We start from the raw sequence: 22,822 nt of genomic DNA, 5'->3' as shown, positions 1-22,822 counted from the left end.
TCAGTTCTTTTGGGAGGTGGATAGCATTTTTTCATCAGAAACGTCTTTTCCAGAAGCATTGATAGCATTGATTTGATAGTTGATGATTTCGACCAGAGCTGGAGCTGAGAGAAGTCGCGAATCTGCAGGACTGTGTGAGTGTGTGTGTGGGGAGGAGGGGGTGGTGGTAGGGGGGAGGGGCGCGCGAACCCTCAGGTGTGTCGTGGTCGTTTCTCTGGGCTTTGAGACTGCATCTATGACTGGGTGTGTGCCTCCAGGGAGGAGGGAGGAGGGAGAGGCGCGGCGTGCGCGTTGCCTTGGTAACAGTGGTCCAGGCTGCATCACGCGCGCGCAGACCGGCACCTGCCAAAGCTTGCGCGGCCAAGGGGTCCAGGGCGCAGCGCGCCGAAGCTCCCCCCGCCCTCAGTTGTCCAAGCCGGTGCGGCCCGCTCTGGGGGAGGCGGGCGGTGCCCCTGCTGCAGCTGTGCCGCTGCCGCCGCCACCGCGGCTGCTCCTGCTCCCTCTGCCAGAGGTAAAGAGAGCAGCAGCCGCCGTCTCAGAACCGCAGGAAAACTACACCGGGCTCCCGAGTCTGCTTTGGACAGAGCCTTGTGTCGGGAGGGAACCGTGGGGGAGAGGAATGAAGAGCTTCGCGGGGCTGGCTGCCTGAGACGGAACCCGTGCGCGGGGTTGTACAGCGAGACGATGACGGGCAGGAGAGGAGCAGATGCGGTGAATGACGCCTCCAGGCCTGGGAGTCTGACCAGGAAGAGTACCTTCTGACTGAGCCTCGCGGATGTCCAGGTACGGTATCTGAACCTCGCCACGGGGGCGGACGAAGTAATGAAAAAGCGGAAAACCGAGAGTGGAGGGCTATTCCAAAGAAATGCACAACAGCTAAATGGAGCGTAAGCCTAGGAGAGATGGGAGCGGGGGCTGTGGGGTTTCTTGTGGTTGTTCTGGTACCTACCTTGCAGTTGTCAGGTCGGAGTAGAACTGCCGATCGCAGCCCGGAGAATTGTTTGGGAGTGGGGTGGAGCCCGGGAATGGAAAGTGCTGTCAGCGGGATGCGCAACGTCGCGGAATTCGTTTTCTTTGGCTTTTTATTTGAAATGCTCTTGCCTTGTTTTACTTTGTCTCATCTTGTCACACTGGCTGAGGAGTCAGGAAGCCGCTGTGATCTACATTGGGGTAGAAAGCTTCCACATCGATGCAATAAAGAATTCAGCGAAGGATCACTTTGTCATCTATTAACTTCATTGCATTAGCTGAGTCCAAACTGTAGCTTAGGGATATTTAAGGTTTTCATTTTGAATTTCATTAACTAACTGGGACATTAATCTGAAAAGATGAAAGTCACTGTTCTTTCTGTGAGTTCGCAGTTCTCTTAATGGTAAGGAAGTAAAATTATGTGCAGTTATCATTTGTTCATTTTTTTCACCACTGGATGGTTCTACAATATAGTCGTTTTGTGAAGAATAAAAATTTATGAACATGAATAGGAAGGTTATAGTGTGAGCCACATGAAAATAATTGAAGCCACTAAATATGTATTTTCAAATATATATTTTATTATAAAAATAACAACCTCTGCCAACAGGTATTCGGATACACACACCTCTATCAACACATATTCATATGTACACAAACTAGAAAAATAGAAAGGGTTTTGTTGTTACTGTTAAAAGGAAACGTATTGCTTTGGGTCGGGAATGCATAATTGTTGGAAATATTTACAACCTGTTGTACAGAAGACCAGAACCAGAGGAGATACTGGAGACGTACACCCAAAATCCAGAACTATTCTTAGTCGTTATTATTTTAAATTTGTGTTTTGATATAAAGAAGCTAAACACGTTAAAAGTGTCAATTCAGGTGAAAACTAAAGAGACATCACATATGCGTTTAGAAAAAGGAGCATACGAATACAGCATCTCAGGACTTCCTGAGGTGAAAGCTGTTTTAAACCTTTGCCATTGCCAACTCATAACTCTATGAAAGTGACCATACTTTCATAAAAATGGGTACAGTTTAGCATATTCTCATTTAGAATTTAAAATAATGTAACATCCATATGAAATATAGCATCCATAATCATTAAAAAGATGAGCTTGTTATTTAAATATTCATGATTTATATATCAACATATCTGTTTTGTTTCAACCAAATCAAAGAAAAATATGCAATTTAAATTTCTTTAAATATGAAGATTGTATGTGCATTTGAAACTGACTTTTCCTGACACCATCAGTATCATTTATTAATTGTGCCCAAAGCTTGTTCTCACACATTCGTGATTGCAGGTCACCTTAAAAATGTGTAAATTGGCTGGTTCTCAGCACGTTAATTAATACAAGCACATTCACTAAATATAATAACAATTACATTTAAAACAGGGGAGGATCCTTACTGAGGGAAGGAGATTAACCTGAACATCCTGTTTAAGACCTTAAAAAAGTCCATATTCTAAAGTAGGCTCAATTTTTATGAATGCATAGTGAATGGTGATTTCTACCCTCTCTCCCTCCATTTTTATTTCCGTGTAAGAGTAAAAATGGTGGAATATAATTAATATTTTTTGGCCTTGAATAATTTTCTAATGGAGGCTTTTAAAATAGTCTAGGACATAGTCTGCCTCTGGGATTTAACTTATAGCTAGAATAAGTAATGTGTGGATGGGTTTCACCTCCTTTCCTCCCTCTGTCCTTTTCTCCCAATAGTATGTTGCAAAGAGATGAGGTGACCTTGCTGGTTTTTTCCAATCCACCTCCTTGTCTTTGTCCATAGGGTCATAGAAAAACTATGTTTAGTAAGGGGTAAATTTGACTACTATCTGCATAATTAAGACAATGCTGTCATGCAAATGGGTCAATTCAGAATTCGTAATTGTCTACTTTTAATAAAAATCATCTTCATTGTCTTTATCTCACTTTAATGTGAGAGGCAATGTGGTATAGTGGATAAGAGTTGACCTAAGGGTCAAGAAAATCTGGGTTCAAGTCCCACTTCTGCCACATATTGACTGTGTGACCATGTGTGCCACATATTGACTGTGTGACCCTGCCATGCAAGGATCAAATGAAAAAATATATGTAAAGTGCTTTATAAACCTTTAAACATAATGTAAATGCCAGCTATTAGGTAGCTAAGTGGCATGATGGATAGAACATTGGACATGGAATCAGGAAGGCATGAGCTCAAGTCAGGCCTCAGACAATTATTAACTATGTGATCTTGGGCAAGTCACTAGGCTTCTCTTTGTCTGCTTCAGTCTCCTCATCCATAACATGGGGGAAATAATAGCCCTTCCTTCTTAAGACTGTTTGTAGGATAAAATGACATCATATTTGTAAAGCAGCTTGTAAGCCTTTCGGAATCAATGACCACTCACCCTGCTTGTTATGTCCTGCTATCTTTCCTTTTGAGCCCTTGCTCTAAAAGAAAGTGAGGCATGTTGCTAATATTGTGAACTTTTTAAGTCTTCTTTGACTTCCCTGTTTACCATTGTACCAGAAACTTAAAATCATGATATTTTCTAATTCAAAGTAACCTTAAGCTAACCTAGATTTGTTTCTTTACAGAGATTTCTGGCTACTAGGTAATCAGGATTTTATCTTATTATAAAAGTATCTATACACACATATTTGTGTGTATGTCGCTGGTTATAATCCAAAGAAGGGAAGAGAAATTAGTAAATGAATTATTTAAGGTATCTCTTACATTTATGTTGTTTGGACTCATAATTTGTAAATAAGATCATAAAATCATTGTATAAAAATGGACTTTATAGGTCCCTTGGTTGACAGGTTCATATATAGTGTCCTTTGATAGGATTGTTGCCTGCAACACTCCCAAGTATGGCCTGAACAAGATTAAAATATAATTGGGAAATATTTAACAAAACAAATAAAAATACAATAAAACATAAATAATGTTAATATGTGTTTTTCTTAGTCAACATGTAGCTTTCAGGGATTTTTATGTACTGATTAATGGTCCCATTTTCTGAGTTTGACATCATATGCAACCATTCCTCTATCTCAGTAATCCTTTCTAAAGTATTCAAGTAGCACCTGATTGATCAGAATTGGACACTATTTGAATGCATTCCATTACAGAGATTTTATTATCTTACAAATAGGTACATTCTATTTTTGAGCAGCCAAAATTATTAGAAAGTTTGTCCTTTAATATTAAGCCCCTCCTGGTAATCTACCTATTGTATTTTATTCAGCCTTCTGGAACTGTCTAAAATATCTTCTTCCTCTTGATAATTTTTTGGATTTTTGAAGATAGCTATCATGAGTTCTCCTCCCCTTAGTCTTTTTTCTCCAAACTAAACACCTAGCTTTTCCAGTTATTCTTCACATGACGTTATTTCAGTCTGTCTTGAATATTTTTAATCTCAATATTTTCTCTCTAGTGTAAGCTATCCATCCATCATTGAGTTAATAAAACTCAAAAGAAGGTATTTTCTCTATTTTAATTTTAAAAACATTTTATCCATATATTTTGTTTTACTTCTGTATCTTTATTTTAAATTTTTTTCAATTACCTGTAAAAACTTTCAACCTTTTAAAAAAATTTTGATTTCTAAATTCTCTCCCTCTCTCCCTTCCCCTACTTCTGTTTCTTCTAATCTGTCCTTCTCCCTCCTTTTTCAGAAAGCCATCCCTTAAAACAAAGAATAAGAGAAAAGGAAAACAGTTCAGCAAAACCAAACAACATATCTTACATATACAGTGATCCACAGTCATAGTCCTCCACCTGTGTAAAAAAAATGAGAAGAGGTATCATAGTTTTTGGGGGGATCCTGGGTTGGTCATAATTTAACGGCATTCAGTTTTGATTGTTTTGTTGTTGTTCTTTCTATTTACAATATTGTAGTCCTGTATTTTTTTTGGTTCTGCTTGCTTCACTTTGCATCAATTCATATAAATCTTCCCCCAGTTCTTTGTGTTCTTTACATTCACTGTTTCTTACAGCACAATTATACATGTGCTGCATCTCATCTCATCTAGGTTAGGAGTGATGGGACATGGAAGCTGCACTTCTGGCATGGAGAATTGAGGGAAGAAGCAAAAAAAGAAAGCAATTACGTGTGTGTGTGTGTGTGTGTGTGTGTGTGTGTGTGTGTGTGTGTATATATATATATATATATAAAATATCCCTCAAGGTGAACACAGAATCTTTGAAGGCAGAGATTGTTTTGGTTTTGTCTTTGTAATCACAGCACCCAACATCTTTCTGGTACAAAGCAAGTCTTTACTAATTTTTCCCATTGAAATGAGATAATGGATATGAAGTACTTCTAGATGTCAGTTCTTACTTGTTGATCGTAAGATCCTTTGCAACTGCATTATACTTTTTTATTTTAATTTTTATATTTTTTCATATATATGCCAAATTATAAGAAGATGAAAAGATTTCCTTCAGAACATGGATTTTGGGTCTCTGACATTGAAAGTGTGGTTATTATTCTTTATACAGAGCATTCATTATTTCATCTATTATTTTACTCTGCCTTAGTTGCTTTCTTCTTATGGTGGGGTCTGAGTATAAAATTAAGGCCTTTAAATGACATTGGAGTCACATACAACATGTATGTTCTCATACATTTTTAATTTTGCCACTTGGAACATATCATGTATCTTGTGAACAGTTGCATTACAGTAGCCAGCATTTGTTATTGCCAATATATTCCACAGAAAAGTCTTGTAGCCCTGAGCTTATTGGTAAATTAGGGTTCTGCTTTCAGGAACCCTCTTCTTCCTTGTGTCTTAGGGAGACTCAGCATCTCCAGTTTCCTTCTACCTAGCCCCAAATTCAGGTATCTAACTGCAAGAGGCATGATTAGACAACAGTTCATCTGAAAAAAAAAATCCAGAGGCTTGAAGAGGTAGCTGAAGAGAATAGAGTGCTGGGCCTGAAGTTAGGAAGTTAGGAAGACCTCAATATAAATCCAACTGTAGACAATAGTTGTAAGACCCTGAGCAAGTCACTTAACCTCTGTTTGACTCAGTTTCTTCACCTGTAAAATATCTGACTCCATTTGGGGTTTTCTTGGCAGAGATACTGGTGTGATTTGCCATTTCCTTCTCTAGCTCATTTTACAGATGAGGAACTGAGGCACACATGGTTAAGTGACTTGGCCATGGTCACCCAACTAAATGTCTGAGGCCAGATTTGAACTCAGGAATTTGAGTCTTCCTAATTTCCAGCCTAGCACTCTATCCACTGTGCCACCTTCTTCTCCCCACATTGCTAATAACAGTATCTAACTCCCTGGATTTTTGTGAGGATAAAATGAGATGGTTGTAAAGTGTTTAGCATAGTGCCTGGTACATAGCAGATGTTATATAAATGCTTATTCCCCTTTTTCCCCACCAGAAGTTGTTAATGATATGATGATATGGCAGCCAAGGAAGCTCCAGTGGTTCAGGTGACATCAAGAGGTATAGAGGCTAAGAATAAAGAGGCAGTGGTCTCCTTGATTCTGCTGTGGTCAAATTCCATTCCTAGGCACCCATTTTAGGAAGGACCTTGATAAATTGGAGAGTGTCCAGAGAAGGGCAATCAAGATAATGAAGGATACTGTGATCTCCCTCTGTCATTCTCTGTCTCTGTATTTCTGTCTCTCTCTCTTTGTACATACACACACACACACACACACACACACACATATAAATTATATATAATGAGAAATTGAAGGAACTAGAAATGTTTAGAGAAGATTTTAGTATAGTACGTATGCTACCTTTGAGTAGTTGGAAAGGCTATTAGGAAGACAAGGGCCCCAAACCTAGGAGAAATGGGTGAAATTTACAGAAGTAGTTTGGGCTTGATTTAAGGGAAAACAATTACAACTATCCTAAAGTGGATTGGGCTACTTTGGAAAAATAATGAGTTATCCAATACTGGACATCTTCAAAGACTGGATGACTATTTGTTGAGTATTTTTCAGGCATAATTGGACTAGATAAGTCCTTTCCAACACTGAAATTCTGTACTCTGATCTGTTCAAAACCCTTAGAAGAAAGGTAGGGAACAGGAACAAGCAGGAATGGGAGCATTAGAAAGGAGGCATTAAGAGGTTAGTGGCTTTTTCTCCATTATTTTTCCTCTCAAAGGGAGGGACTAATTGATGGTGGTCTTGTACCATTCTCCCTCTGTGTGGAGCCTAGTGAGATTGTCTTCATTTGTGTAGAATTTAAGCCTCCCAAAATTTCATGTGCAAACAATTTCTATTTCTTTATTGATTTTAATTGAGAAATTCATAGAATTGCAAATTTATAAAACCTCAGTTTGAGGGGATTTCTGAAGCCATTAAGCATACCCCTTAACTACAAAAATTCCCTTTACAATTCTGTTCATTATTCATTTCTTTTGTAGTGTACCTGAAATTATGATGAAAATGATTACAGTGGCAATGACAACCATTATTGGTTATGAACCTATAAAATGACAATCCAATTTAACTAGCATTTATTAAGTGACCACTTGGTGCCAGGCCCTGTCCATGGTGCTCGAAATGAGAAAACCAAGACAAAGGAACCTCTGTCCTCAATAGTTTATACCCTATGTTGTCTTTCATGACAGTGCCATCTGTTTTCAGAGTACTGAGTATTTGAAAGGCCTACAAAGGCAGGTTTTCAGAAAGTATATGTTACAAACCAAAACAATTTCCTTTTAATGGCTACCTCCAGGCACCAGTAGAAATGGAAATGTTAAGGATGGTGGCCTGAGGCCAGTGGACAGTGGATGGTCTCTCAGGACATGCTTCGGTATAGGAGAAGGCAGAATGTTCTTTGTCTAAGTTCAGGGACCTGAAGAGAAACTGTGGGAAGAACAACTCTGAAATATTTTCATACCCTCTTTAGGATGCTAAATATTCATAACCTTTTTATGCTACATGATCTGTATCTGCTGAATCCCAGAGATCAATTTGGAATGTGAAGGCAGCCTATTCTAGGTGGACCATGCTTTGTGGGGGGGGGGGTTTCAGCCAACTTAGTACATTTAAAAAATGATCCATTTATTTCTTTATCATCAGGAGGATTGGTCTACCAATTTAGCATTCTTTCCCTCCCTTCTTTTGTACCATTCCTGGTAAGCCAACAATAATTTCCTTACCTAATGTCTGAGAGTTTTATTTTTAGGTGAGGAATCTCTGACTGTTGATCAGAAATTAGGAAAATAATGTAAAGAGATGCAGAGTTCATGAATCTCTTGCTAGTTTCAGGTCTAATTGATTGTAGACATTTTGGTCGAACAAAAATTCACATTTCTTAACATCTGAATGTATCCTCCCCTTTTCTCCCAGTCATCCAAAAAAGTTTGATGTCCAGCTTGCTGAGTCCAAGCTTACAACCTTTTTACAGGGGTTGTCTCTATGACAGCTTTTCACCCCTGGACAACTCTCTCTGGGCATTTGACTCAACCATAGAACTGTATATAGCAAGGAACAAAGCATCTATTCAACCAGGAGTTAGTGAACTATTTAGATAGGGAGAATTTGAAGTGAGTCTATGGAGAAATGAAAGTGCTGAGATGAAGGAAAGCTAAGCATTTCCTGGAATCAGGCAGTCCATTTGAAGGCCTAGGGTACAACATGCAAGGTTTCATCGTTCAGCAATTTCTTTCCTAATATGGAAGCAATGTCTTCAGTAGTACATAATCCTGATGTTTTACAGGATTGAGATTGTGATGCAGATAAATTAAGTAATTAGCCCTTCTCTATAAAATCTTGATAAGGTTCTGCTGCCCACTTGACAATGTTATTGTAATGAAACTTTAAAGAGCTATGAAAATGTGAATTGTTTATTATCCTTCTTAATCGTTATTGCCATTATCCTTGAGTTTTAAGGTGAGGGATGTATACAGTTTGGAATTAGCAGGCTGAAAATTTCCAGTTGAAATCTGTGCATCTTTGACTCTTTCCTTGCTTTCACTTTGATATTGAGTCCAAAGTGTACTCTCATGTCTTTCCAAAATGACTCACAAACTCATCTTTTTCTGCCCATTTCCACTGCCACTGCATTGGTTTAATCCCTTGTCAACCCTTGTCCACATTACTGTGCCGGTTTCCTAATTGATTCCTCAGTGCTTCTCTCCCTGCACGCTCTAATCAGGCATACCACTATCAATTAATCTTCACAGAACACTGCTTTTCCCATGTCACTCCCTTGATGAGAACCTCTGGGGACTTTGTTACTGGAAGGAATTAAGTCCAAACTTCTTGGCTTTGTGTATAAACTACCCCTTCCCCACTTTGGCTGCACACACACACACACACACACACACACACACACACACACACACACACACATTCCCCTTGCCCATCCAACCTTAATTTTTTTTTTACTGTTACTACTTTTACATGAATCCTTCCTCGTTTCCCTAGCTGTTATTTTCTTCCATTTCCAAATTATCTTTTTTTTTTATTTTGCCTAAGTTTGGTGAACTGAGAGAATGCAAAACTCCTTGAGGGTCAAGAGCTGATCCCTAGCACCTAGAACAATGCTGGGTGCATCCTAGGAGCTTAATAAATATTGATTGCCTAAAGTGATCTCCTTATTGCCTTCCCCTTGCCAAAAACCTGTAGTGGTTTTCATTCTTCCTTCTGGTCAGTTCCTTCTTTTCCACAAAGCCTTTCTTAGCTACCCTAGCCTACCATGAGCTTTCTCTTCTTTGGTCCCTAGAATATACCCCTAGCATTTGATTACCCACTCTAAGGTTCTGTGATTTCGTTAGTGTGACTTCATCAATACAGATCACTAATTCTGTAAGAAAGGTAGTCAAGTATAATAGAAAGAGTCCTGAATTTGGGGTCCAAAGACTGGGGTTCAAGTCTTGACTATTCTACTTACTACTAGCTGTGTGGTTTTAGGTAGGTCACTTTTCCTTTTAGAGCCTCAGTTTCTCCACATGTAAAATAAGAATGATCATACTTGTGATGCAGTATAGTAGAAAGAGTGCTGGAGTGGAAGAGGTAGAGAAAGAATGATGGGCCTAGGTCTGAGAGACCTGGATTCAAATTCTTCCTCTGACATTTACTAGCTGTGTGACCACAAACAAACCAATGTCTCTGAGCCTAAGTTTCTACCTCTTAAGATGGAAGGAATAATATCTAGGGCCGTGTATCAGCAAGCACCACCACATACACAGGGGGGCCTGCTATCACAGGTTCTCAGACCTGCATTTCTAAAAGGAAAGGCAACTTTTGAGAGGTTAGCAGTCACTTTAATCAAACATAATATCATTCATCTAGTTTAGGGGAGTTAGCACCCTGAACTTCAGAGAAAATATAGAGAAATCAAAGATCAACAGACATGGCTTCCTCTGTCTGACTATAATCAGTACATATATCACAAATCAACAGACTGGTCCAACTGTCTGACCATAGTTACCAGAGAGGGAAGCACCAACATCTGGGTTTTCAAAACCAGGGGAGCTGCTTAGCAGCTTCCCAGGATCTCTCATCTGGCACACAAATCTTCTTCCAAAAATTAAACCCCAAAGTAAAACCATACCTCAGAGTCTTTATACACTTTTTAGTGCCAGAGGGCATCACATTCCTTGAGAATCAGTGCCTCCTTAACAAAAAGAATGGACCTTCCTACAAATCTTCCCAAGTCCAACAATAGGTGGGAAAGATCCTCTTTAACCACATTATTCAGTGGCATTATACTTGGCATAAATAAAAACAACAAAAGATCCTACTTTACTTGTCCTCACAAATGTTTACCTTAAGTACTTATTCTGAGGATCTGAAAAGATCACGCATATAAAGTGTTTTGAAAATGTGAAAACAGCATGTAAATGTCAGCTACTGTTATCATTGCTACCTACTTTATGAAAAGGTTTTTGTTGTTGTCTGAGGTCAGATTTGAACTCAGGAAGATGAGTCTTCCAAATTCAGGCTGAGCGCTCTATCCATTGCACCACCTAGCTGCCTTTTATGGAGAGACAGCATGACATAATAGAGAGAGGACCAGCTTTGGAGTGAGGAAGACTGAGGTTCAGACCTGTTGTTTTAGCTCTTGGTCCATTTGGACTTTGGTCTCCCCTTTTCTCTCGCAGAGCAGAACCTCAATGATCCGAATAATTGATTTTTACCAAGGAGGTAACTCTGGAAGATTTGGAAGGTTTAGGTGAGTGGTTACATATGACTATAGTGTTTTATGAAGACTTAGAGGTCTCTGATTACAGTGTAATAGCTGATAATAATAGCTAGCATTTATATAGCACTTTTAAGTTTTTGCAGAGTGCTTTACGCTTTGTTGGTTCTCTCAACAACTCTGTGAGGCAGGTGCTAGATACGCTTTTGCTGAATGAGTAGAACATAGGTAAAGATAGCACCTCATTTCCTACAACTTTTGGGTTTCTCATTAAGGACCCCTGTGGTCTCTGGGGCCTCTGAACCCAGCAGAGGCTGGTTTGGGTTGTAACTGCATTCATATTTTGCAGCCTACCCTGTGGAGGCAACATGGTCTGTTCACTGGGAAGAACACTTGGATTTAACCAAGTTAAGATTTTGAAACAATGTACTGAAGATGGAAGTAAGAACTGGGTTCCAGTCTTGACTCTACTGCTACCTGTGTGACTTCAGAGAAGTCACTTCTCTCTGGGCCTCAGTTTACTCATCTGTCAACTGAAGGATTGAGCTAAATGATTGCCAAGGCTCTTTCCAGGCAAGGATTGTCCAATCTTGTGTTCTCCAGGTTCCAGATTGCTTGGCCAGATCCATAGCCATTGCCCAGGAGCTAGTATAGATTAATATCTTCTCTGCGCCATCCCTCAAAGTTCTCTCACAGACTAGCCTTGCAACCTGGAGCTTAGTCACCTGGAAGGATTTGTCAATACCTGTATTCACTAGAATATCTTCTGTTACTAGATTAGTGACTATTGAAATCCAGTTGTATATAACTCTCTGGCAGTAAATGGAACCAACAGATAAATTCAGAAGCCAGGTAGGTGCTTATGAGTTGGATCATCAGGGAACAAATTATGTTCTTCCCTTGATAGAAGGCTGTATTAGCAATGGCATGTTAACATGCCATGCCAAAGAATCACTGCAGGATAGTGGCAGGCATGTACAAGGTGTCCTCAAGGTCTTAGTATTTGTACACTAAGACTTTTGGGGCACCTAGTATAGTCAGCGAGGGAGGAATAAAAAGCAAAGGAGAAATGATGGGCATACCCTAACTAGCAACATTAATTGCTACCCTTAAATATAGCAGTGGCAGCAAATTATTTGGCTCCATAGGAACAATGTTATATATATTATCAGTGTGAGAAAGCATGCTGCCCACCTCCTGACAGAGAGTTGATGAATTCAAGGTACTTAATGAGATATACATTTTTGGACCTGGCCAATGTGGGGAATTGTTCTGTTTGACTTTTTTTTTTAAATGAAAGACTGTGTTTTTCTAGGGGAGCTACCAATATAGTTATCAAAAAAAGAAGTAGAAAAGAAAGAAAAGAGGGTCATTGAAGCATTGTCCTTCCCCAGGGCTACCTGAACTCTCTTACATATTGATACTTTATGGTGGCCAGAGAACTGAGGCTCCTTTCCTGGGTGTATTGGTGTACCCCACTATATTGGTAATGTAATGTTGACCTGGCCAGATGAGGCCACAGTGGCAGAGACAATAGTTTAGATGGTGGCCCATATGGCAGACAAGAGGTAGGAAATTAACCCTAAGAAAATTCAACATCCAGTCAACTCAGTCAGTAGAATATAGTGGAGGGGGAAAGTCCAGTGGATTCTAGATATAGACTGGAATAAGTTACTGACACTTGGTTCCCCACAATTTAAGAAGGAAGCCCAGGGGCTCATTGGACTCTTTAGGTTTTGGAAAAATCCACATTCTCCTCCTGGACATCCTAATGGTCCCCATTTACTGAGTCACACTTGTGGTTACAAGTCAATGTCTTTCAAGTGGGATCCAGAACAGGCTACAATGGAAAGTGGGCTGTCCAGAAGTCTCTCCCCTTCAAGGTCCATGTTTCTGGGGGTCTCTGTCAATAAAGGCTAGGTTAGTAGGAGTCTTTGTTAGGCACCAAGGGATGGCAGCCACTCAGTATGTTGCTTTGAAAAGCATTTACTTGTCTCTTACAGGGCCCTAGTTGCTGCTGATTAAGTGACACAGGGTCGTACAATCAATCTCCTTTTGTCCAGAGTTGCCTGTGTTGACCTGAAAACTTGTTAAGAAAAGGAGACAGGCTAAATGCATACATTTTATGATTTAATTAATTAATCAATTCCTCATAAAGATAACAGTTACATAGCGCTATGGAGCCAGGATCAGAACTGGCTGCCTTAGTATAGAAATTGACTGTCTTAAGGACATTTTGCCATGAGGATGGAGTTCTGTTAGATAAACACATTGCAAACAAAGTGGTGTCAGTTGGGTTTTATGATCCCAAGCTATGGGCATCTTCCTTCTGCAGCATGTCTCTGCGATTCAAGATAAGGAAAAGGTCCCATCACCCAGATAACAGACATCCTGTCCTAAACAGACCTTAACAGAGTTTGACAAAAGCTGAAGTTACAACCCCAGGTATCTGTGTTTTCCTCTAAACAAAGGAGACTATTAGGTCCAGACTCTTCTTAATTCAAACTTTGGCCCTTATTAAAGTCTAAAATTTATATTAAATATTAACACCTGTTATGAATTGAGTGATGCAAGATAGTCTCTTCTAGCAAGATAGGTAGAGTATATGATGCTTCTGTTGTTAAATGGAAAGTATATTAAAAATGATGCTCACCTGCACTAATACCTCTGTGCTGTTCACAAATAGATGGTAACTGTCAGGAAATGAGGCCTCCAGTACACTTTAAAACCCCAAAAATGACCCACTTGGATCCAACGAATGCCATTTTTTCTGGTTATCTGTTGGTTGCATTTACTACCAGAGAGGCATACATACCTGAACTTCAGTAGCCACTAATCTGGTAGTAGAAGATATCCTAGTGAATACAGATATTGACAAGTCCTTCCAGATGACCAAGCTCCAGGTTTTTGAGAAAGCATTGAGGGATGGAGCAGAGAAGATATTAATCTATACTAGCTCCTGGGCAGTGACCATGAGTCTGGCCAAGCAGTCTGTGGCCTGGAGAACACAGGATTGGACAAATCTTGCCTGCTGATCTAGCAAATGTATGCTATACTGAGTACCTGAAATGTGCCAGCCTTTAAAGAACCTATGGGCCAGAAACTTGGAAATTTTCAGATTACTTGGGGAACTTTGGAGGCTGATCTTTCTACCATGCAGAAAGCCCAAAGAAAAGAAGTCAGAATCTGGTGAATTTTTAAAAAGCATCACATTTCTTCCCAGTCCATCTTCCAATATCAGGACTTTAGGTTATATTTAATATATATGTTCCTTCCTTAATAGAAAGAAAAATTCCTGTTAATTTGACTGTTTATAAATTTGGATTTGGGAATATTGAGGTTTTTTTTTTTAAATGAGGCACAATGGTATTGTTTTTATTGAATAATGTCAAAAGTGCTTAGAAGTCTTGATATCGTACTGAAGACACGATGAGTTTGCCTTCAGTTAATAGTTTATACTGACATGCAAATTAGCACTTCATTATCTTTTCCAGAGCTCTGTTATGCATTCATTTACAAGATTTATATTTCAGGAGCTATAAAACTGGACGTACTTATATTTGATTAGATTTTCAATGGAATAATTACCCTGTTCACTGAACTATATTTTAAACAGTTTTCCCTTTGGCAGATTAAAGAAATTCAAGTTGTGGCTTCTTATTTTTAAAGAACTCTGCTGGTCAATATCCATACTACAAACAAACTCAGTTGTTATTCTACTATTTGTGTTCCTTCATTGAATAGTCTTAAAGCATCAGAATGTAAATGGTCATTATTACAAAGAGTTCCTCTTTCAGATTATCTTTGGTAAATTAGTCAAAGACCTTTCACTTCACAGATAAGCTGCTTAGACAAATATCAGGTGATAAAGACCTCTTCAGTATTTTTTGTTTTTCTTGACCTTCTTCCTCCCATAATTTTCTCCTTATTTTTGTGTTGAAATTAAACTTACTTCCAGTTGATAAAAACGCTTTTAAAAATCATGCATTTTTAAAAATTCATGTTTTTCATTTTAGTCTATCAGAAACTGATGTTTCTCTTGATGAATTGTCTTAATTAAGGAATCATAGAATTGGAAGCCACCTTGGAGGTCATCTAGCATAAACTTCTATGCAACAGAGAAATCTCTTTTCTAGTATCCCTGACATATAGTTATCTAGCCTCCCTTTGAACAGGTCCAATGATGATGAGCTCATTGTCTTAAAATATAGCATCTAAATGTTATTAACTTCTTTTTTACTGAATAAAAATCTTCTCTTCTGTCAGGGAGTTGGTCCAGCTCCCCAGCCCAGAGGACCCAAAATGTAATCACAGAAGGTAAAAAAGACAGATTGAACAAGGTTATTAACTGTAAATATGTGGCTACACAGTGGTGGTCTCTTTACTGAAGCATAAAAAAATTCCTTCATTGAATTTGAAAGGGAGCCATGTCCTCAGGTGACCTTTAAAAGACAAACAGTTTGAGAGTAGATTAAAATCAGTCCATGCTGAAAACAGCTTTGTGGTTGTATGGGGTGGAGAGTCGGGGCCAGGATTTATCTCTCCTCTTCCCACATTGACTGTGGCAACTGGCAGCAGAGCTATTGGCCAATAGGAGATACTCCATCCAGGCAGGGTGTGAGATCTTATCACTTTGGGAGAATTCAGGGAGAAGCCAGCTGTGGAGTAGAGCACACATTCTCCAATTGTATCCAGTCTGTGTCTTTAGACACAGTGGCAGCCACTTGACAGGGATAAAAATTTCAGGGGAGAGCTAGTATTTTCAATCAATAGAAGGGCTGCAGGAGGACTCCACGAGAAAAGAATTCTGAGATCTTGCAGTATGGGTACCATGAATTGCTCCATATTTTCTTTCCATAGGCTTATTTTTGGGAGGTTGTACCTCAGGTTAATGAAGAAGGATGATATTTTATGGTTAATATTCTTACTATCCTGCACAATGCCTGGAATATAGCAGTTGATTAATAAATGCTGTATCATCTCAGTAAATGCCATAGCTTTGGGCTAGTTGTGTCTACTGACTGACTGCAGCCCTGATTTTAGCCCACAGGATATCTCTTGAGGCATGGTTTAGTTGGCACCTTCTAGGAAATAACCCAGAGGGGATATGACACTTCCATCCACCGTTGTTTATTTTTCCACTTTGGAGCTATTCAGAAAAATCTATTCCTGTTTTTTCACATCACCTCTTGAAATGTTTGAAGATAACTGCTGTCTCCCTACTCCAAGTTTCTTCTTTTCCAGGCAAAACACCACTAATTCTTCAGGCGTTGGACATACGGTTTATAGATGTCTTGTTATTATGGGTATCCCTATGTTTATCTTAAAATGTGGCTTCTACAATTTAATACAATGCCCATAATATTTCACCATTGTAAAGTTCAGGAGCAACATCGTGTCTTTTGTTTACATAATATATTTCTGTTATTGAGGGCTAAGATTACTTTAGCTTTTTTGTCAGTCACTCCATACCATTGATGCATTGAACTGGAAGCCAACTAAGATCTCTACCTCTTTTGCACACAAAATACAGTTAAGCCAGGTCTTCCTGTGTTCTACTTTCATTTTAGATGAATATCATTTTTATTTTTTCCATTTAAAAAATTAATGTTAATTTTATATTGTTTATTATTTATATTATCTCTTACAATATTGATATGCTATATTTTATTTGGATACAAAAACACTCTTTAACCTTCCCCCCACAAAATAAGGAAGACTTCTTCTTCCCCTTCTTATTTATTATTATGATTAGTTCTACTTTGACTCTTCTAGAAGTTTCCTCAGGGTCTTTCTGTGAATTTCCAATGGCCATAATTTGAGGTTAGGAATTCATGCTTTCTGCCAACATGTTTCTTTTGTCCCCCTTTTCCCCCACTTCTTTGGAAAGTGAAAAATTAATCTAGCTCTTAAATTTTGGGGCTGTCTCTTAGATCCAAACCAAATTCAAGAAGCCCTAATCAATAGAAATTTGTAAAGTATGTAAATTTGTCTTGGGCTCTTCCTGCTTGTTTCCCCTTTCAGTGCTCTTCTTTATTTTACTATCTTTCCTTTTCTACCTTTTCCACATTCCTACTAACCCTGATGCTTTCATTGAGGGCATTGTTTGCCTTCAGTGAGTTTACATTCTTGAGGAGGAAACAACATGAACACAGATGAGTAAATACAAAATATACGCCAAATAGCTATAATGTAATTTTTAAAGAGGGTGACTAGTAATTGGGAAAAAATCAAGATAGACCTCATGAAAGAAGTGACGCTTGAGCTGAACCTTCAAGGAAGCTAGGGATTCTAAGAGGTGGAAATATAGAGGGAGAATATTCCAGGCATAGTTGGCAGACAACTCATACAAAGATATGAAGGTGGGAGATGGAATGTGGTGCCCGAGGGACAGCAGTATGGCTAGACCATAGACTATGTGGAAGGGAGAAATGTGTAAGAAGCCTGGAAATAAGATTAATCTGGTATAACCTCTTTTTGATGAAGCCATAATGGCCCTTTGTGATCACTGCTTTCTTTTCTAGATATTGATTCACTATCCCTTCCATCTCTAAGCTTCCAATTTCCTTTCTTATCTTAGGTAAAAACTATGATTCTTTGAAACTCCTGCCACCTTTTTTTTTTTTATCACTCTGCCAACACTACTTCATGAGTGACCCACCTAGGAAAGAGAACTATTTTGTATTTTTCTTTGCTTCATGGATGCCATGGCCACAAAAATTGATCATTGATTGGATAGCCTACTGATGACAAGTCTCTTGATATAGTTAGTCTGGTCTACAGAAAGTAGCCAGGCAACAATTCTGTTGCCAGAATTTGACTAAAAGACTTTTTCAGAATGGTACAAACTGCCAGAACTCACATTCCACTGGCATAACTTTTGAAAACCTCCACTTTGCAATTGTAGTAAACACTGGAAAAGTAGCATTGGAGTAAGAATTAGAAGGAGCATGGAACCAGAAGTCTACAGAGAGTATTTGGGCCCAGTGCCTAGACAGAGGAGGGGGGATTCCTAGACATTGCCTTCCTGTGGTTTGCACTTGCTTCTGAAGGAGAACAAATTGGAGGTTGCTAAGGAGGCATCCTTTCACCTTCCACAACCCTAGGCATTCTATTTAATCCCACTTTCATCCCAGGGAAACATATATTCCCATACTCTTATGATACCATCTATCCTAAGGGTTTGGAGTCCCCCCAAAAAGGAGAACCAACTTGGGGTTGCTAGAGAAGACACTTTTTCCCCCATCAAACTCATACTGTCTAATTAGTTCATGATAATAACAGAGCAGAGTCCTGCACTTTCATTTTCACATATTTGCCATTGCTTTGTTGTGCTTCTGCCTTCAAGGCTACAGACATGAAGCTCTTTTCTCCAAGAGAAGACAAGCACTGCAAAGCTTGTAGAATAAAATAAAAAGAAGTTCAGAGGAGGATACAGACAAGCAGGGGAATATTGTTACTGTCATGTTAAATTTAATATGTATTTTTAAAAACATATATAATATTTTGTAGGTTCATATACATAGTCTCCCAGAACTACCTAGGAACTTCTCCTCTCACTAGAAGACTAGGAATCAGAACTTTAGAAATTGGAGTTGCTAGAGAGGCAGCCATAATCCTGATGCTGGCCAGCAGTCCCATCTCCTCTCTCCAGGAAGATGGGTCAAGAAACTTTCCAAGAACCTCAAGGCAAAATGCCTTCCACACTCAGAGAGAGAAATATGGAAGTCACTCACATAATGTAGCAGATCATGTTTGTGTATGTGTATCTGTTTATGTATCATGTTCTGATTTGTTATACGGATTCTTTCACTTATCTTAGTCTGACTACATAGCATGACTATAGTGAAAATATACTCAATAGGAAAGTATATGTAGAATCTATACAGAATTGTATGCAGTCGTGGGGAGGGAGGGAGGTAGTGGGGGGTGGGTGGGGAGGGATAAAATCGCAATTGTATGGCAGTGATTGTTAAACATTAAAAAAATAAAAATTAAAAAAAAATTAAAAAAAATAAAAATTAAAAAAAAAAAAAAAAAGAAACTTTCCAAGAATCAGTATTGTTGAAGAAATTTTTCCTTATCTCTCTAAAAAGCTGGAAACTTTGGGACTGGAATGTGGAGATGATGTGACATGCACAGAAATAACTAATGTGAAATAGGACGTACACTTATGGAGAGGGACAAACAGTGCTGAGGGAGAAAGATCACTTAAAAATGGAAAGATTAGAGAAAACTTCATGGAGGAGGTGGCATTTAAGGTTGATTAAAAAATTTTTTTTGTAATATGAATTTAACAAACATCAACAAATACATACAAAGAATAGAAAAAAGGATTGTATGTGAGGCTATGCAATACTGTGTATAGTTTTTTAAAAGTAAATGTTAAATTTAACATGATAGTAACAATATTTCCCTGCTCATCCATATTCCCATCTGAACTTCCTTCTATTTTCTTCTAAATGTTTTGTAGAGTTTTGTTGATACTTTTGCTTTTTTTTCATCAGGGTCACAACCTACCCATTTCCACTACAACTTTCCCCATAGGAGTGCTCTCTTCTAACAGAGTATAATCAAACAGAACAATTCACCACTTGGCTGTCTCTGAAAATATATGTCTCATCTGCACCTATAGTCCATCACTTCTTGGCCAAGAGGGGCAAAACATGCTTTATCATCAGACTTCTGGCACTGTGATTGGTCATTCCATTGATCAGAGTTCTTTAGTCTTTCTGAGTTGTTTTCCTTATGCCTTGTTCTCCTGGTTCTGCTGAGCTGAATCCTGAAGGACAGGTTTTTAAAAAGTAGAGCTGAAGGAGAGATAAAGAGATTCTAGGACTGGGGAGTAGCCTAAATACACTCTCTCTCCTTTTTATTTTTTCTCTTTGCCCCTTCTCTATCCTTTTTTGAGGATACTGATTGCTGAACAAAAGAAGCAACCCCTAGTTCTGACTTCAGGGTACAGTTCTTGGGTTAGTCATGTGCCAAGAGAATGAACACACTAACAAAGAGTTATAATCAAAATTCAACAAGGATAGCCCCTCACCAAAGACGTGCAGTATTAAGTTGCTTTAAGGTTTAATGCTGTTCCTTAAATACAAAACCTTGGCACTGTCTTTTTCACTGCTGCCCTCTCACTGGGTCCATATCCTAGGCCTGGCAACAGTGACAGTGTCAAGCATTTGATTTCCTCCCTTTCTTAGGCTCCTGTCACTGTGCATTCCAGAAACCAACATTGATTCCCACAACTGGAAAAAAACAAAATGTGTACAACTGGCATTTGCTTGTTGTGGCCTTGAACCAAGTGCCCTGTTGGAATCTTGGTATATTTTCTGTTCTGACTTCTGTTTTCTGGTGACACTGAATGGCAATGACTGTCGAAGAAGAAAAAAATTTGTAGAAATGCAGAGAAAGAAACAAAGACAGAGAAATGTGAGTCATATATTTTCCACAAGAGATAGTCACTTGCCCGGGTCTCTGCTGGATAGTTCTGGCCAGAACTTCCCAAGACCCAAGGTGGTTAGGAAGCAGCAAGCAAAAACATAGGATTTTGGCTGCCAAAGAGGGGATTTTATTTCATACTTTTGACCCCAGCTGAGATGAAAGCTGTCAACTGGCTCTGAAAAATAACTGACTTTCAGCGTAGCATGGAAATTGTCCATGTGAAATGGGACCCATTGGATACAAAAACCCAGAAATAAAATGAGACTACAGATCTGGGCCATATGAACAAAAGTCAGGTAAATTTAATCCTAATAACAACTTTTCAGGCCTCATGCAGTTTTAAATTTAGGATTGGAAAACCAAATTGTTCATCGTGGTCATAGAAAGATAGCAGCTTTTTATAAATCAGCTTACACTGCAGTATTTAGTCTGCCTTAAGTTTTTTTAAGTTTTTATTCACCAATTCAATTAATTTTTTTTTAAAGTTTTATATCTTCTGATTTTCCATTAGTCATTTCTAAAAATTTTATCCTCCCTCCTTCTGTCTCAATTGAACTCTCCCTTGTAAAAAATAAAAAGTTTAGGAAAAAAACAACCCAAAACAGCCTAGAGACAATCATATCTGACAATGTTTCCCATACTCTGCCTCAGTTGCTTCTCTCTTCCCTTGCCACTCCCCATTCCTCCTCAGAGGAGAAAGTCATGTTTAATTATCTATTAAGACTATTGTTGATTTTTCAGATACTTTAATTTACTTTTACTTTAATTGAAATTTTAATTTTACTTGAATTCATTAGTGATCTTTTCATTAACTTCATTGTAGTGGTTGTGTACATTTGTTGTTTTTTCCCCTTAGACTTGACAAAGTGGTTTATCCTACACTGTTTCAGATCTTCTTCCACTAACTAGCTACATGATTTTGGACAAATCACTTTACCTATCACTGTAAATCGGAAAATAATACTATTAGCAACTGGATGGACAGGTAGGTGGTGTAGTGGAGAGAGTGCCAGGCCTAGAGCTGGGAAGACTCATCTTCCTAAATTCAAATCTGGCCTTAGACACTTACTGCTATATGACTCTGGGCAAGTCACTTAACCCTGTTTGCCTTAGTTTCCTCTTCTGCAAGTGAACTGAAGAAAGATGGCAAACCACTCCAAGAAAACCCCAAACTGGGTCATAAAGATTTGGACACAACTGAAACAAGTAAACAGCAGTAACAACAAAGTAATTAGATAATCTAAAGAACTGGTTCATCAGTATAAATATATTGGACAAACCTTGTGATGGTCATAGCATTGAGTTAGCAGCAGGAGGATACTTGTCTTTGGAAAATGGCTAGGTTATTTTTTTATGATCTCAAGCTTCTCCTTGAAATAAAAGCCTCTATTTTTTTTTTTTTTTTTTTACTATTGGCCTTCTTCTGATGCTATTGTATGACCATGAGTGATCGGGCACACTACCCTCTGAAGAGTTGAAATTGAGAGTTACCCAAAGGGCAATATAGAGGAGCGTGATGAGCTTGAACAGGCTGTGACATATTACAACATTGAATTATGAAGGAGACACAGAGTAAAGAAATGCATGATAGAAAAAGAAGGTGGGCTGCTTGGGTAGAGAGAGAGGAATGACTGATGATCAGCCAGTGATCACATATGCCGTGCAGTTATTCTCTTGTCCAGAGAAAACTAGGAAGATCTGTAGTACCTTGGGCAGAACCTTCATGGTGAATTATGGTGGTGGTGGTGATGACAATGATGATAAGAGCACCTGCTATACGTCAAGCACTGTGCTAAGCACTTGACAAACATTAACTCATTTGACCCTCACAACAATTCTACTAGGTAGGTGCTATTCCCATTTTATCCTTGAGGAAACTGAGATTAAGTGACTTGCCCAAGGTCATACAGCTACTCAATGTCCAAGGCAGTATTTGAACTCATCTTTCTAACTCTGAATCTACTCTAGGAGCCACTTAGCTGTTTCCCTTATAGGAAAGAATAGAAAAGAGTTGTGTAAAATGTGTAGCATGGATAAGTTGTGACCTGTATCTTTAGGAGGAACCATAAACATTGATGAAATCAACATTCCATATGAGTATCTAGAATCATTGATTTAGAGTTAGAAGAGGCCCTCTAGTCCAATCTCCTTATTTTATTTATTAGGAATATTGGGGTATAGGTCAGAGACATGAAAAACTGAGAAATAAGTGATAAAAAAATAGAACTTGAGAATTGCATAAAAAGCTTAACAATATTACTAAGTTCTAAGAAGGGAAG

The 22,822-nt window shown here is 38.7% G+C and overlaps 1 protein-coding gene across 3 annotated transcripts in view; it reads left to right on the top strand.

The window, feature by feature from the left end:
- The first annotated feature begins 321 nt into the window (after positions 1-321).
- The window catches only part of KIAA0319 (KIAA0319 ortholog), a 143,186-nt gene continuing 120,685 nt past the window's right edge, over positions 322-22,822 (top strand). The window contains exon 1 of one of the 3 annotated variants that reach the window (XM_072603969.1): positions 322-783. The gene's annotated coding sequence lies outside the window, so the exon portion shown is untranslated. The remainder of the gene's footprint in view (positions 784-22,822) is intronic. The other 2 variants (XM_072603970.1, XM_072603971.1) reach the window with 2 other exon arrangements.

This window comes from Notamacropus eugenii, chromosome 4 (assembly GCF_028372415.1).
Source record: "Notamacropus eugenii isolate mMacEug1 chromosome 4, mMacEug1.pri_v2, whole genome shotgun sequence".
Lineage (NCBI taxonomy): Eukaryota > Metazoa > Chordata > Mammalia > Diprotodontia > Macropodidae > Notamacropus > Notamacropus eugenii.
The sequence above is the reverse complement of the archived record's forward strand: the minus strand, read 5'-3'. Positions and strand labels throughout refer to the sequence as shown.